Consider the following 17,056-nt stretch of genomic DNA (forward strand, 5'->3'; position numbering starts at 1 on the left):
TGGAAATCCAATTTCTAATTTGTTTTGACATGTAGATATATTCTTTTATGACTTCAAATTATAGTTTCTTATTTACACTGAGAACATAAATATTAGCTACTATGCTTCTTAAAATCATCTCTAAACATACTTTTATCATTTTAAAGAGATTAAAGAAGCAATAATAAGTAACAACATAGACAAAAACAAAACAAAACAATAACAATAAAAATGATACAGGGTTTCAAAACAAAGTGATAGGAATTAATAGTGGTTGTTATATTATATATTATCTTCTACAAAGTTGCTCAAATTACCAGATGTAAAAAGGCAAGATTTATCAACCCATTAAAGAGAATAAAAATAATAATAGTAATAAACATTAGAAATGATACAGAGCTTCACTAAACAAGCTGGTAGGAATTCACCTATGATTGTTGTACTGCATTTTGTTGTCTTCAAATTAGTTATTCAGATTACCATGTAAACCTGGTCAGTTCCCTTTTTTCTTTCCTTCCTCCTTTTTCTCATCCCAATTGTTCCTTCCCTTTGAGCAATTTCTGTCCTTTTCACCATAAATATTGTACCTTTTGGGTTTTATTTACCCTTTCATATTCTTACACTAGAGAGACACATTTTATGGAATAATGTCTTACTTTTAAAAAATATTATCAAGACACTATCCCTTAAAAATCTTCCTGAACAATGAAATTCAAGTTATGTAGTAGGAACATGACTTTTTTAATTAAGGGTTGTAAAAACGTTTTTGTCAGGCAACATGTCTCTGGAAATATACTTCTAATTTTACATACATTTTAACTTATAGTATAGATTTTTTTAAAGATGTTTTCACAATTTGAGGAAGAAACCACGGGCTAGCTACTCTACAAAACCCATAAATTCCACACCAGAGAACTCCAGCTGGGTAATCCCAGTAATCCTGCATCCCCCAGAAGTTTACAAGTTTCATTAAGGTGATGTTGAAAGAATTGTCATTAACTTGCTATGGTCCATGTAAATTATACTCTTGAAATCCCATACATACTTTATCCATATTTAAACCAGATTAAATCAGAATTCCAGTGGAAGGGACTAATGTCAGAAAAGTGTGTGAATGACTATACATAGGGTTGATTTTCCTTTTATTTATTTTAAAGAGAATGAAAAATATAGAATCAGAAAAAAATAATAGATATTGTAAAAGGGAAAGAAACTGCTTAAAAGGAAAGGAAAACTGGAATCGGGGAAAGGAGAAAAGAAAGAAGGAAGGGGAAAAAATATATATATATATACACAAGATAGGTAAAATAATTGTATTACTAATTTTTATTGGTTTATTGAGAGGAACAGTTCATGCCTAATTGATCAATTTTGCATGCCTATGTCTGGTAATCTGAACAACTACTTTGAAGATAACAATATGCAATATAGCAACCATTGTTGATTTCCTATCATCTTGTTTTGAAATTCTGTAGGCTTAATTTTTCTTAAAGGAATGTAACTTCTACTGTCAGATATCTTGAAATGTCAGTCTTGTGCCAGAAAAATGAAAACTCTGGAGACAAATCTCAGACTGCAGTGAGAGAAAAAATTTCTTCTTTTTTTTAGAGATTAAGTCTTTTGCTTTATTGTATGAGTAACAATTTCAACAAAAGTGTAAGTCAAGTACAATCATATAAACTGTAAGGTAGAATATTTACATCCAAACATAATTCCATGGATGGGCAACCAATTATATATGTAATAAAAATTTAGAATGTTATATGTGATGATAAGAAAATGAAGACGGTAACCCTGTTTGTTCACTTAGTAATTCACAAAGATTTTCCCTAAACTGCCCACAAACTGGTCTCAGAAACAGAGGAGCATTACACTGGCCATAAACCCAAACTGCAAAGCACTAGTAACTGTGCTTTATATAATATCGTTTGAGGCAATCTGTGCAGGAAGTATGATCAAGATTCATAATTGCACAAATTTGCAAGACCTTACATTTCTTATCACAAACTACACTGCTGTCATAACTCACAAAGAAATAATTGCAGTATTTTATGAACTGCTTGCTGTCTAGGACTGCAAACTGTTTAACCAGTCTGTATAAATTCTGTGGCCGCAGGTCTTCAGTGCCGTAGGTCTGGGTCAGGACATACTCTAGCTTCCAGTCCGATTCTCCCTTTAGATTTGCTTCTGTCAGGTTCAAATAATACTGTGACATATCCAACAATGTATAATCTCGAGGCTTGTACTGAAAGAGGCGGATTCCAGGATTGTTGGTCTCTTTTTCTAGAACATTCCTCACGGGTGTAACAGCAAGAGACACAAACAAAGAACTCACTGGATGTCCTTCTCTGTCAGAAAGAACCATGATACCGGCCCTGTGCGTGTGACCGTAGACCTGTCGTGCGACGACGGTGCTCTACCTCCGGAAAAGCTCCACCAGCTTCTCGTTATAGTACTGTCTAATCGCGGTGATGCCGCTGGAACAGGGCAGGTATCCCACCGGCTCGTGCGCGATGATGTACACCTTCTCTTTATTGCGCCAAGAGCTGTTCAGGGTATTTTCCAGCCACTCAAACTGATTGGCCGGGTCAGCCTTATTCAGGGTCACAACACTGGGGCTATAGTACAAGTCTGTGTTTAGACTGATGATCCTCAGGTTTGGGTTTCTTGGGACTTTCTGTGAATAAAAGCCTCCTTTCTTGAGAGTACTCAGAGTGTCGTCCTCCAGCCAGGCTTTCCAGAGGTTGGCTACTGCATCGTACACTTGACTGGTGGCTATGGGCAGCTGATCCTGTGGCCAGTAGTCATGATTGCCCCGTGTAGGGAACACCTGGAGGTGTGGAAAGAAGCTCCGGATGGCCGCCGTCATGTTCGTTATCACCTTTATAACGCTGTCTGTGGAGAGCTCGGGGACAGGGAAGTGAGGTGGGCTATCCCCTGTCCATATCGTGAAAGATGCTTCTTGCCCTGAATTCTTAATAAAGTCGAATGCTGGGAAAATAAGTTGATATGAAGCATCACACACATCGATGGGAAAGAGGTTAAACTCTACCCTAAAGCATACAGATTCCCAGTGTTTCCCATGATGGGAGTGGGAGTTGAGATTCCCCTGGGTAAATGAAGACAACCTCTAGCAACACAGAGCCCCGGTCCAAGTACATCCTCTGGAGAGGCTATAAATTATTTATTTATTTGTTGTGAGGATTTTCAAAATCTTTTCTTCTAGCTTTTTGTTAGTATGCATTTGTGGCATGCAATGAATATAGTCACTGTGGAGTTTTAATACATATACATAGTGCAGAAACTTAGAATGTATTCTAGTTCCTTGCAGTTTTCTCAAGCTTTCAGTAAATTCTCATGAAATAGAAGAACATGGACTCTTCCATAAAAAGATGGATGGAAAGGAAGACTACCTTGCATGCCTAGGGGGCAAAAGCAAATTGCCCCCACCCCAAACAGGGTGCTTCCCCAATATTGGTGGAGGGGAACAGAGGGAGGTTACTGAAAGTCACAGATCTGTGCTGTCACTGTAGTGGTAGCAATGGCAGTTTAAGAATAGATGACTAGGTCATAGAAAATACCCATTCTTAGAGACAAGTGAGTATTAACTCTGAACTTTTCCAAAATCATTCTTACAGCTTACATAGCGATCAGTGTTGGCAAACCTTTCAGAGATCGAGTGCCAAAATGTAACCCACTACCCACTTACTTATCACAAGTGCCAACATTGTAATTAAACCTGAATACTGAGGATTTAGCTTAGAAGAAACAACTCTATGTGGACATCTTTTATCTTAAAAACAAAATAAAACACAAGACATAGTTTCACCACCACTGGTACAGATGGAGTCTAATTTTCATCTTTAGGCCACTGGGAATTCAGGACATGATCATGTGGGTTTTGTTAGGTCCTTCTGGCTTATTTTTGTCTGAAAGGAATTCAGCCTGAGATAGTTTACCAGCCCCATTATTTCTGAGCTTTCTATAAGCACTATCCTCTGCACAGAATCTTCACACTGCACCCTCCCAGTCTACACCTGCTATTTCCTTCCTTTCTGTAGCTCATAACAGCTCTCCAAGTGTGAGAGGCATCTCAGCACACTGGGAAGTGGCAGAGAGAGAGAGAGACAGAGAGACAGAGAGACAGAGAGACAGAGAGAGGGAGAGAGAGAGAGAATTCCAAGGTTGGGAATGGGGAGGAGGAAAGGAGGGAGGGAGGGGGCACAGTGAATATAATCACATAGATTAGTCTGTCTTACTAAAAATAAGATGAGTGATAGGAGATTTTATATGTTGAATCTCAATTTCAAAATGGAGTGTTTCTCTCTAGGACATTATATTTTTTTAAGAGAAATGATCAACAAATACCAGGGAACCCAGGGTATATGGGTCCATTTTATGCTCAGCACAGTAATAATTCAATAATTAATAAAATTAATAATTTATTCTAACATGAATAGACTGTTACAAAGTTTTCACACAAAACCCTAAATATGTGAGTGTTAGTAGCAGAATGGGCATAGTTTGCCCTTTTTCCCTCACTTTTTGTTTTCTGAAGAAACTGCTCTAGTACTGAGAATTGTGTTAAAACCTTTACAAGCGGAAGCATGATGCTTCATGAATGATCACAGAGGTACAGTATTTATTACTTGGTATGCAGCTTGCCTTTCCTAACCAAGTGATTACAGTATAAACCGCACGACCTTAATTAGGAGGCTTGTTCAAAATGAACTCAATATTTTTACTCCTAAGTGAGAAACTCTTCTGTCCACAGGCCTTTCCCTCTTAGAATAAGGGTCTCTGGTGGACTTCAGTGTGGATTAGAAGAGGCCCACGCTGAGGGACATTGGGGACATGGATGAGCATTCTGTTCTCATGAGGTCACAGCAGTGAGTGCAGTGGTGCCTCAACTTCATCTTGGAGGAGTAAGTTTTAACTTTTAAAAAAATCTCAAGAAACTGATTCATCACAGAAAAGAGATCAGGAAGGGGAATTAAAGAATTCACATTTTCCTCAGTCATATCCATTGTAGAGAATTGAAGAAAGAAAGGAACCAGAGAGGCTGGGGATTTAGCTCAGGGGTAAAGTGCCTGCCTTGCAAGCTCAAGGTCGTGAGTTCGGTTCCTGGTACCGGAGAAAAACAAAACAAAACAAAACAAAACAAAAAACCAGAAAGGAACTGGAGATATGTGCTATCATGTCAGCATCTTATTCTTATAGATCTCAACTCATTCAGTTTTGAAACTGTCAAAGACTGAGGTCTCTAACTAGAAGTGTAAAATCTGTAGCAAATGAGATCTATGAAATTATTAGGGGTGTCCCCAAGTCATTGGCCAAACTAGTGACTTGAAAATGTCTTTGTGACACACTCTGAAAATGCATTTTATATACAACCACACACACATATGTACCTTCACTTTGTCTGCCACACTCTTATAGGTAGTTTGAATTCTCTTTTCTTTCAGATAAAATTACTCATGATCCATGCCAAAAGGAATCACTGCTGGATCTCAATATACTGTCTGGAAAACACCTAGTTATAGTTGTTAAAAAAATTTTTCTCTAAATACAAGTAGCCTCTTTTTTACAAGTAGATGTTTATGAATTTTAAATGGGTCATACAGAGAGGAAACACATTCAAATGTGATTGACTTCCCTGAATACTGTAAATTATATTCATATCCAACTTCTGTAGTCACTATAGAATAATGATGGACCAACTTTAATTCCTTTCTGTGATAATAAAATGTAAGTTCAATTATAGAGAAGATCCCAAAAGAGAAAGCTTACCCCTCAAGGAAGGGTGATTGAAAAATGACTGAACAGTATATTTTTGAAGGACTGCATCCATGGAAACAAAGGAAAGCTCTCCAGAGAAATAGAAAACTCAGTTGCACATATTCAGCAGGGTGAGGAATGTCAGGGAATTCTCTGTGTAGACAAGAGATGCTCTGTAAAAATCCATTGAACCAGGCTGCCTGTTTCCAGGACTGCAAGAATAAATAAGCACCACAGGAAGAAAGAGAGGGAAAGAGAGAGTGAACAAAGAAGAAAACCTTTTGTCGAGGGTTTTACTGATGAAGTGACATGAATGAAATGGAAAACTACATTCTAAATCAAGGACAAGGTGAGTTCCAAGAAACTAACAGGATACACACTTAGACGAGATTTTGTGGGAAATAGTGTTTTTAAAATGAAGTTTTACTACTTCTAAAGTAGAAAGTTATTGGAAAAGTACTTGAGAATATGTATATATATATATATATATATATATACATATATATATATATAGCAGTACTAAATATTGAACTGAAGGCCTTTGCACTAAACTACATTCCCTGCCCTTTTTAAAAGTTTTTGTATTTTAAAACAAAGTATGACTAGGTTGGTAAATTACCCAGGCTGGGATTAGTCTTGCCATCCTCATGCCTCAGCCTCCCATGGTGTTAGGATTACAGGTGTGCTTCAACATACCTGGATGAGAAATAACTTCTAGACACTGATTTCACTCTTTTCTGGTTGAGAGAGCACTCAATAGTTCCTGAGAAAATGATATGCACGACTTATGGATCTGTAACTAAAAGAACAGTGACAAATTCAAATCTGTTCAGATTAGAGCATCCAAGATTGTGAAAACTTTAGAATGAATGCTCTATTGGAAAGGACTTCGTTGTGATAGTTAAATTTTGAAAACAACCCAGATGCCCATCAACCAGGGAATAGATAAAAAGATGTTTTTTTTATACATCAGAATACTACTCAGCCATAAAAAAGGATGAACTTGAGACATTTCCAGGTAATTGGATGAACCTTGAGACCATACTCTTAAGTGAAATAATTTTGTCACATAAATGTAAATAATGCATTACTTCTCTGGTGTGAGAAACTTTAAATGTAAATAAGAATCAAAGTGTATAATAGGTATTGTGAAATAGGAAGAAATAGTTGAAAAGAAAGGAGATCTAGACAGTGAGGAGGGGTAAAGAAGTAAGGGAAAAGAAACAAAAAACATTATAAAAGAAAATAAAATGGAAACAGCTTTGTAAATAAGGAGAGAAAGAGAGGTCAAAGGGAGAGGAGGGGATGGGGAAAATAAAAAGGAATCAAGATATATCATGTGCAACTACAAACTCCCTATAATGAATATGATCATTATGTACACCTAAATAATACCAATAAACAACAAAAATAACATAAATAAAAAGGACTTGGTCACATTCATTCTGGAGAAATGAATTCTCTGTGGCGATAAACCTTCTATAAACATGGAGTTTTCTATACCGAGAAGGAAGACACATTTCATAGTGTGAAAGCATCAAACACAAAAATGAAGGGCATGGTGATGGGAACTGAAGATTTCTGAGACTGTGAAAACCTTTGGACTGTGTGACTCCACGTTTTGATGTAGAAAACTTGGGAGGTACAAAAACAGTATACATTCTACCTTTTTTATGAAAACAGCAGAATATCTTGAACTGTAGTCCATTTAAACAAGGTCTGTCAATAATGTTTCAGCTTTCATGCCCACCCAAGGGGACTGACATGGGCCTCCTGCGATATACTATACTGCTGTGGATCCTAAAGCTGTGTCTGGATGAGTGAGAAGAAAGCTGGCAATGTCTGTCAAAAATACAGTAGTGAAAATGTACTCTTTAGAATCAAAGTAGCGTCTTAGGGCTGACTATTTCTGTCCTTTATCCAGCTACCAATTTGGAGACATTGGGAACAGTACATATATGCTCAAAAACAACACTGGCAGAAAATATAGTTTTAGAATTTTATGAACCTTTTTCATCCTTCACAGATGTTCAAATAAAATATGTCAACAATTTAAAAAACTCTGCATTTGAGAACTTGTTTGGAGGTTTGACCATGAAGATGCAGCTACTCTTATACTCTTGACCAAGAACACAGTCCTCCGCTGTGGGAGACGTTCTCCCTTTTCGACCAAGAGCACAGCTCAGGAGGGACACACAAGGAGTAGCAAAGGAGGATGAGGACAGCTGCCTAGACAACCAGATAAGCCGAATCAACACTGGTGATCAATGGGGTGACAGTGTCTCAACCTGAGCGATTGCCCTCAGGTCTGTGACAGTCTATATATGGGCTCAACATGCCTTAAGATTCAAAAAGAGAAGAGTGAGTTAAATCTGAGCTTGCTGCAGAACAGTAAACTAACATCTGGTTTAGCATAACTGTTGTAAAGTTATTTTTATACTGTTACTGATGACATAAAATTGTGTAAGCAAACCTAGGAGAAAGTAAAAATGAACCTTAAAAGAATAGTTTGAAATTAACCTGCTATTGCTATATAATTTGGAGAGTCTTCATTTTATTTTATTTTATTTTTCAGTGTTCTTGAGGTATAACTGACAACGTGTTTACAGCCAAGAAGGTACAGTGCGATGTTATATGTATCAATTATGAAATGAATTGACACAATCAAGCTAAATTAGCCTTTTCCCTGCTCACACAGTTACCTCATTTTGTGATGAGAACACTGAAGACCTTCTCAACAACTATCAAATGTACAGCCTGTTATCATCAACTATAATCACCATTCTGCACATTAGTGTATACTCACTCTCTTTGACCGAAACCTTTACTCCCCTCCCCCAGATCCTCAAGCCTTCATCTTAATGCCAAAGACAGCACACAGCGACAAACTGGGTTCTTTTGCGAATCCCATTGACTCTTTCAGATTATGAAAGAAACAGTAATTTAACAGAGTTGCCTAGTATCTTAAATATGCATATATGTAATCCATTTGCTTGTTAAATGCTTCATATAAACATCCTAAAAAAACAAAGGACAAATAGTGCTCAGATGGTTCTAAGAAATATAGTTGAGTATTTTGGAGGTAGTCATGCAGGTATGAGCTCTCTGCCTGAAAAACTACTAGAATTAACTAGTTCAAGTGTAAAAAATTTTAAAAATATGAAAATGCTAGAGTACTAAGCATGTAATACTAATACTGGTGGATTATTTTTCTGTCCATGTTTTTTTTTTTTGTACCAGGAATCAAATTCAGGGCCTTGCGCTTGCCAGGTAGATACTGGGCTGCTAAGCTACATCCCCTGCCCTCTTTTTAAAATTTTATTTCAAGTAAATTTAATTACTATTAGGTTCTCAAATTATATATTTATGTAAATTGATTTGAGCAATATTCATCTACAATATGATTCTACTAGGCAGGAAAAAGAAGCATGAATGTTGATAGCATATTACATATTCTTAGACAATTCCTGGATATTCTTTTTAAAGACATTTTTGGTGAACAGGTGGACTCTACTTTTAAAAACTAAATTAATAAATTGTTAATAATACTAGTACATGTAAATGAATTTTAAGCTTTTCAGTTTCATCTCAACATTTATATTTTAAGAATCTAAAACTAACACCATGGAAGAAAATTGTGAAATATATTTGTAATTTGAGTATCTACCTCATTGTATATTTAAGAGGATAAAATGAAACATATATATATATATCTGTGTGTTTATATACATATGTATATGTGTTTATAGTGATTACAGTTAAAAGATGGTAAACAGACTATATCTGGTTAAAATGTTAAGAAAAATAAATTTACTGACAGGTTATATTACTAAGTTTATTGAAAATTTAGAACTTAAAGTTGTTTTCTGCTTGGGTAAATTATTTATTAAAAGTTGATTTAAAAAGTGAATTTTCTGTATTACATGAGATCTGTTAGTGAAGATTTTCCTAATTTTGTCACAAAGTGTTTATTAATTTGTATAAAGGAGTAGTGTACAATGAAAATTGAGTTTGAAATATTTCCTGCCAAAAGTAGATTATTAGAAACAAAGATTCACCATATCTAAAATTATGATATTAATTGGAAAATAAAGCATCATTTATAAATGGCAACATATACATCTTCATGAAAGTAACAAGTTTAACATACGAAGAGGCCCTTACTGTTAGAGCCTCAGTTTTCTCACATCTAAATGAAGATAATACTAGCCTCTCTCTCTCTCTCTCTCTCTCTCTCTCTCTCTCTCTCTTTCTCCCTCTCCCTCTTTTTGTCTCTCTCTATCTCTTTCCTCCTCCAATAGATATACAGACACAGGAAACAAATATAATATAAACAGAGATTGACATAGTAATTGGTACAATGCTTGGCCTATCACTGACAACAATGAGGTAGATCATAAGGAACTCCACAAACATGAGCCAGTTAAGGCTAAAAAATGTATCAGACATCAGAGAAGACTGTTACAAATCTGATAGAGAAAAAAGTACTACATTCCGAGATATCACTGATTATATTAATTTATCTGTCGGGAATCATTTAAGTTTTGAACCAATGAAATCTGTTTCCCTGCAGAAGTAAAATGAGAAAATATCACAGATTCAGAGTTAAATATCAGCATCTTCTCAGCGGTGTACATAAATGAATTTTATGGAGTACTCACATATCCTGGTTACTTTCTTGTTTTTGAGGCAAAAGTGAAGGAGGAAAGCCTTATTTAGCTCATGGTTTGCAGAGGTTTCAGTCCCTAGTCAGGCTCCAAGACAGGGTGGCACATTGCAAAGAGGCACCGCAGAGGAGAAACCATTCAATGCGTGGTAGGCAGAAGGCAGCACGCTTCCCTCTGGTTTCCCTTTGATTCCACTCAGGCTACAGGGCCACCCACACCCAGAGTGGGTTTTCCTTCTTCAGTAAATCTCATCACTGAAGTCCACCACTATACCAAATTCAGTATCACACACCCATGACATAGTCACTCCTAAAATCCACCTCTAAGCACATGAGGCTTTGGGGGGCTATCTAGATAGTCATAGATAGTCATAGCATCTATAGATGCTAGGTCATAGATCTAGCATAGTCATAGCATCACACAAGAATAATTTTCCCCTGACTTTTCCTTCCTTTCTAGTACCCAGTAATTTTTCTTGTGAGAAAACAATGATAATGTAAACTTATAGCACTGTGATTATGGTTCCAGACACACATGGCAGGAAAGCACGGTGGCATACTCACATTGTGTGCAATTTCCGTTATGGACGTGATGTGACCTCTGCATCGCAACACATATGTAAGAATTAAACAACAGTTTCTCATTATGTTTATGGTATCTCAGTGTGTTTTCTTTGCATCTTGCTTATGGTAGAAGCTGACAGACAATAAAGTATGATAAATCATGGGTGTTTTCTTTTTTTTCTGTTTTGTAAAAGAACACATGAAATAGTATGCAGCAAGTCTACTGAAGATAGGAGCCTGACGTAATAACATGTGAAGGAGCATTTCATTTCTACATTCTGAGATGGATACTAGACAATCTGGATCAGTTTTGAGCAGATGAAGGCTCAGGCTGAAACTGTGAGACATTTATTAATACTTGGTTTTACCCCAGTACAAAAATCTGACTTGAGTGATACCACATTGCTTATTGCTCTGTCATGGTAAGACCTCTGACATATGGAATCTCCAAAGACTAAGGGGTCTTACTTAATCTACTTTATGGCTCAGAGCTGTGTAAGAAAATTGAAGCAAACCTCCAATAACTGATGACATCTATTACATGTCTGCTGTCACTCGAGGATTCTGAGCATTGATGCAGGACATGGGCAAATTGCAATGATAACATTTTCATTTATCACTCAAAAGAAAAAAGGAAAAGAACTACTGAGTTCTCTTAGTACAACGAACTTTTGATTTTTCTTTATTATATGCATGTTCATAACATCAAACATCCCCTGATTGCTGAACTCCTTTTGAGAACTGCAAAGCAATTGAGATTTGCAATGATGAAAAATTTCTTTGCCAAGCAAAGTTTTGACTGCAAGAAAAGTGTGGGCCATCTGTGATTTTGGCAGCAAACCTGGTTTGCCACTCTTGTGCAAGATTCTCTTCTGTCACTGTAACCCATGGGTATCCACTGACACAGAGGATACTGCCAGAAACCCTCAAGTAATCTTTACACACTGGCTTAAAAGACACCAATTAAAGTTTTGGCAAAAACATTTTTACTATAAGGATGATGTATAATAGAAGAAAATTAGAAATATTTAAATGAAATTCAAGCTTAAATTGCACTTTTTTGAGAAGGAAATTATTTAACTTGCAGAATGATTTGACAAAAAATTTACCAACTAGATGATTGCTTGTTAAGCAACTTGAGCCATATGAATAGAATATATTTAATTTTATTTTTTAGAATAATACCATCAGCCACCTCAAGAGCATGTAAGATGGTTACTTCCCCCAGCTGCCCTTTTGCAATGGTGTGTTGATGTCAACCAGTAATTGAGTTTGTCTGAATGATAGTGGATCACTTTCAGTAGAAAATCATATTGATTTCTCTGTAGTCAAAAGCTGGCCCATGCTACTAGTATCACACTTATCTGAAAGATAGTTATTACTGGGGTGAGGGAAAAGAGAAAAGAAAGAAAGAAGGGAAAATATGTCTATATGTATGCACAGGATAGCTAAGAGAGTTGTACTACCTACTTCTATTGTTTTATTGAAAGGAACAGTTAATGTTTAATTGTTTGATCAATCTTACATGCCTATGTTTGTTTATCTGAGTAATCATTTTGAAGACACCAATATGTAATACAACAAGCATTGTTAATTTCCTGTCACCTGGTCTGAAATTCTGTATTGCTTGTATTATTTTGTGTTATTTTGTAAATGACTGCTTGTCTGTTAATGTTTCTGTTCTTTTATCTTTAAAATAAAAAATAAATAGATAAATAAATAAATAAAACAGATAGTTATTCTTAGGTGGCTTCAAAGTTGATTTGCAGATTTCTCTTCCAGTCCTGCATCTGAGAGCAATAATGACTTGAAAGTTGCTGAAAATGATCTTCTGAGAAAATGAAATGCTGCAAGTCAAATTTCCTTAATGAATCCTGTAGAAGCCTGTTGATCATTAAAGCATGAATATCAATGTCCAACAAGGAAATTTTTGGAAGTTTTTATTTTGCTTGCTACCTTTATGAACAACATTGTGTTGTCATCATCAGAAAGATAAATGGAAATTAACTGCTTATAGAAAATAAAATGCATTTTTGCCAATAGGAATACCATGTTCCCAAATTTAGGTTCATCTTTAAAACCAAACAATGATGTTTCAAAATGTACAACTTATTTGTCATAATAGAGGGTTAGTTTTTATTTGCTTTGTCTGTTGACTTTTATTTAAACCCTAAAAATGACAGAAATAAAGTTGGTGATGTTTGTAAAGACAGCTTTTAAATCATGATGAAAGAAAGAATTGCTAACTCAATAAAATAAACATATATAAGTATGTTGCCTAAATCTAGGGACTTTTGTTTTGTCTGATTATTTTACATATATTTTAGATAAATAATTTGGGGAGAAGATATTTCATGACTTCCTCTACCCAGAGAAAGTTGTCAGTTCTATGACATGACCATATCTCAGCATGTGAGCTTCAAAGAATGTAATTATTTTTGCTTCATTTTTAAAATTTTTTTATTTTTTTGGTGCTGAGGAACAAACTCAAAGCCTTATGCATGCTTCACATGTACTCTGCAACTGAGCTACACCTTAATCCACTAAAAGCTATCCTAGATGCAATTTTACATGTTTGTGTGGATTTTGAAACCACTATATCTCTTGCATCTAGTTGTACCTTAATGAAAGCAGGCATTGTGCCTCTTCTTTATGAATGTCTTCCCAGAACTCAGAAGAGTGCCTATGTACTGTAGGAATTTGCTAAATCTTTGTTAGAGAATGAAGGCTTCTGAATTGAAAAAATTTTTAAACTTAAGGAAAGAGAGGGATTGCTCTGTAATAGGGAGGACTATGAATTTTAAGCTGTTAAAGAGAGCATCTATTTGTATTTCTAGAGATTTGTACAGAAAGAAAGGCAAAGAATTGTGGATCATTTTTAACCAGATATTTTTGATCAGGTCTTTAAAATGAGATACACTGTAATATTCTTCTATATTTTCCTATTATATATATATATATATATACTAAATATACATATATATTATACATCATTGTGTTATATGTGTTTAAAATAAAAATTGCCTTCACTGCATCATTATTTGCACATGTACATTCTAAATATCCTATGAAATGAAGTGTTGCACAATTATTCTGTTCATACTGATGATTTGCTCTCCACATAGTGCCATGTCAGTGATGCCTAAGAGACATACCTGTTTGCCAGGTATTTACCAGGTCTCCAAGTTAGAAAGCCATCTCTTTAATCAGTAGAAAATGTTTATTTTCCCCTAAGTTATGGAGAATAAAACTTTGTTATCTGAACCTGGTAAATGAACAGACTTTTTCTAAGACCTAAATAATTTTCTGACAGCTTTTTAAATTTTTTGCTTAACCTAAAATGCCTGAAATCACTAATATATAAATGTCCAGTACTGGAAAGTTCATTGACTGCTAATTACTTTGATAATTTGATGCATAAATGCATGACTTGTATCTAACTACTAACAGTAGGTGACTTTGTGAGCTGGGCTTTTAATATATTTAAGATATGCAATTGTTCCAGGAACTACAGTGAATCAAAAGTCCTGGGAATATACCACCATGTGTAATGGTCCCCCAGTCTTACACAAGAGACCAGGCTTTGCAGCCTGTTTAATCTGAATGTTAAGGTAACTGCCACCTTCATAAACACCCACTTCACCCTGCTGTGACTTAAACACAGCTGTTATTTAAAGTAACCTCACATCATTAGTGACTCGTGTGGCTGCTTCATCATGAAAGTGCAATGCCAAGATGGGGTGTTCAAGTGACATTCTCATCTACTTAATTGCTAATAACAGAAAATACACCTCAAGGAAAAATACTGGAGATATAGCAAGAAATAATTATTCCTTTCTGCTCACAGGCCATCAGAGCTGAGTCACGGTACCTTCAGTAGTTTCTTTAGCAACACGGAATTTCCCACTTCACTTTCTGGATGACTGTTCTGACCAGACTGGGTGCACACACTAAGTCTCAGAGGCTATGCAGGCACGATTCTCTCAGATAGCATAGATCTTTGATTATCCTCAGTGAAAGGCAGGGTGATTTTGAGGATTCCACCTTTGCCAATCTTACAATTCCCCATTTTAAGTAAATATCCATTTATTCAATAAATATGTTCAAAAGCAATATTAAAATGTTAAGAAATAACTCAGCATATTAAAAACTGTATATATTTGCACATGTATCGATAAATATGCAATTGTCTTAATGAAGGCTAATAAAAAATACAGTGAATGGTGCTGCTAGATGCCATGCTTATAAATGCATTAGGGTGTGTCTTTATCCACCAGAGCTGGCATAATGCAACTTCTGACTCCTCTCCAAAGTCAAAATGGCTGCGAAAGATGAATGTTTAGAGTCCATTCAGGACAAGGAGGCAGCCATAACAGCACCAATAAAGACACTCACTAAAGACACTTCCACTACTGCTTTCAAAAGTGGCAAGAACAATAGGATAACTGTATTTGAACCAAGGGAGACTATTTTGAGTGAGTTTCATGGAAATGTGTCTTTTTCTGTAATTTTTTGTATATTCATCATATTTTTTTCACACCTCACACTAATCATTTTAATCCACTGTGTAACATTATTAATAAAACTAATGGTTTTAGTTCATAGTATGATACCTAGTGATGCCATTACAGCAATTATTCTTTTTCTTTAAATTATTTGAAAGATCCTTCTGAATATAATTTATATAATATAAATGACATATGTATATTTATATCATAATGTGAAGATGAGGATATAGAGAGGTGTTACATAATGGATTACATTTTCAATGCATAAATTTTTCAACAACATAGAGGAGTCATTAGTTATTTTTTCCTTCCAATTACCAAGAAGTGAGCAGCAATCCCCATCTATAAAGCCTGTTGCTCCAGTATAGGAGTCATCCCTAGCATACTACTTTCACCCTCTGCCCTAGGTGAGAACTCCATAGCTAAGTGTCTTTATTCTCCTTCTCCTTCTTTGTTCTCCTTCTTCTCCTTCTCCTTCTCTTTGTTGTCCTCTTCATCCCTCCTTTCCAGACCACATTGTCTAGAACTGCTTCAAGCCTGTCCTTGTGGGTCTCCCTGACTCAATGTTGCCTTCCTATAATCTATTCCTAGTTCTGCAGCTAGATTGATCTTTGGGGAAATAAAAGATGTTTGATCCTGAAAACTTTGCTTAAATCCTTCAGTGGTTCCTCAGTGATCTAAATAAAGAGTATACTCTTTCTGTCCTAATTTATAATGCCCTGTATGACCTGACTCCTAATTACCTCTCCAGTGTCATCTCTTGCAATTTTTCTCCTTTTGATAACAAAAGGAAAAGAAAATGACAAGGTCACACTAGTGACATGATAGTGTAACACTTCAGGGTAGAGTCGATCGATTTTGACATCACACTTTCCCTTTATATTGTAGGAGTAAGGGTTTATACAAAGAGTTTAATTTCTACAGTATCATGTATGACTTGTATTTCTTTTAAATTATGATTTTATAAGTAAAACAACATAAAATGCTTTTTGCCAAACAGAATTAATAGGTGCCTACATTCATCCTTTTGATGAATTTTCCTTTATCTGCTTTCTGGTTACAAATATAAAGAGCGACTATGAAAATTTTCGTGATAGCTAAAATTGCAGTCTGCTTGGTGATCCAGTTTGATATTTCTGTGCATGCCTTTTGAGTTAACTTTTTAGCCAAGATTTACTCAATACAATGATTTGGGCTAAAAATGAGAGTTTTCCTTTATTAATAATAATGTCCATAACTACTATGAATTTTAGAAGTTTCTGTGCTTCATTGGTTGGTTTTAGAAGAACTTATTCATAAGTTCAAATGACTTTTTCTGTGTAACATCGTAGAAGACCCATGAATCACAAAATTAGAACAAGATACAGGTAAAATAATTCTTAACATATAAGCATCTCTGCAAAGTAAATGTTTGTTAGCTGTTAATACAGAGGTACTCATTTTGCTTTAATGTTCATGGACATGTACTACTTTTTGTACTTGTATAATATAAATATTTTAAAAAATCCTTAAAAATGATGGATTCCCTTTTTTAGGTTAATAAATAAACTTTTCAAAATAG

At 35.4% G+C, this 17,056-nt stretch overlaps 1 pseudogene; it reads right to left on the reverse strand.

Moving 5' to 3' along the window:
• Positions 1-1,879: 1,879 nt before the first annotated feature.
• Positions 1,880-2,959, reverse strand: LOC102021423 (annotated as a pseudogene).
• Between the last annotated feature and the right edge of the window lie 14,097 nt (positions 2,960-17,056).

Source organism: Chinchilla lanigera, unplaced genomic scaffold (genome assembly GCF_000276665.1).
Source record: "Chinchilla lanigera isolate Chin_1 unplaced genomic scaffold, ChiLan1.0 scaffold00007, whole genome shotgun sequence".
Lineage (NCBI taxonomy): Eukaryota > Metazoa > Chordata > Mammalia > Rodentia > Chinchillidae > Chinchilla > Chinchilla lanigera.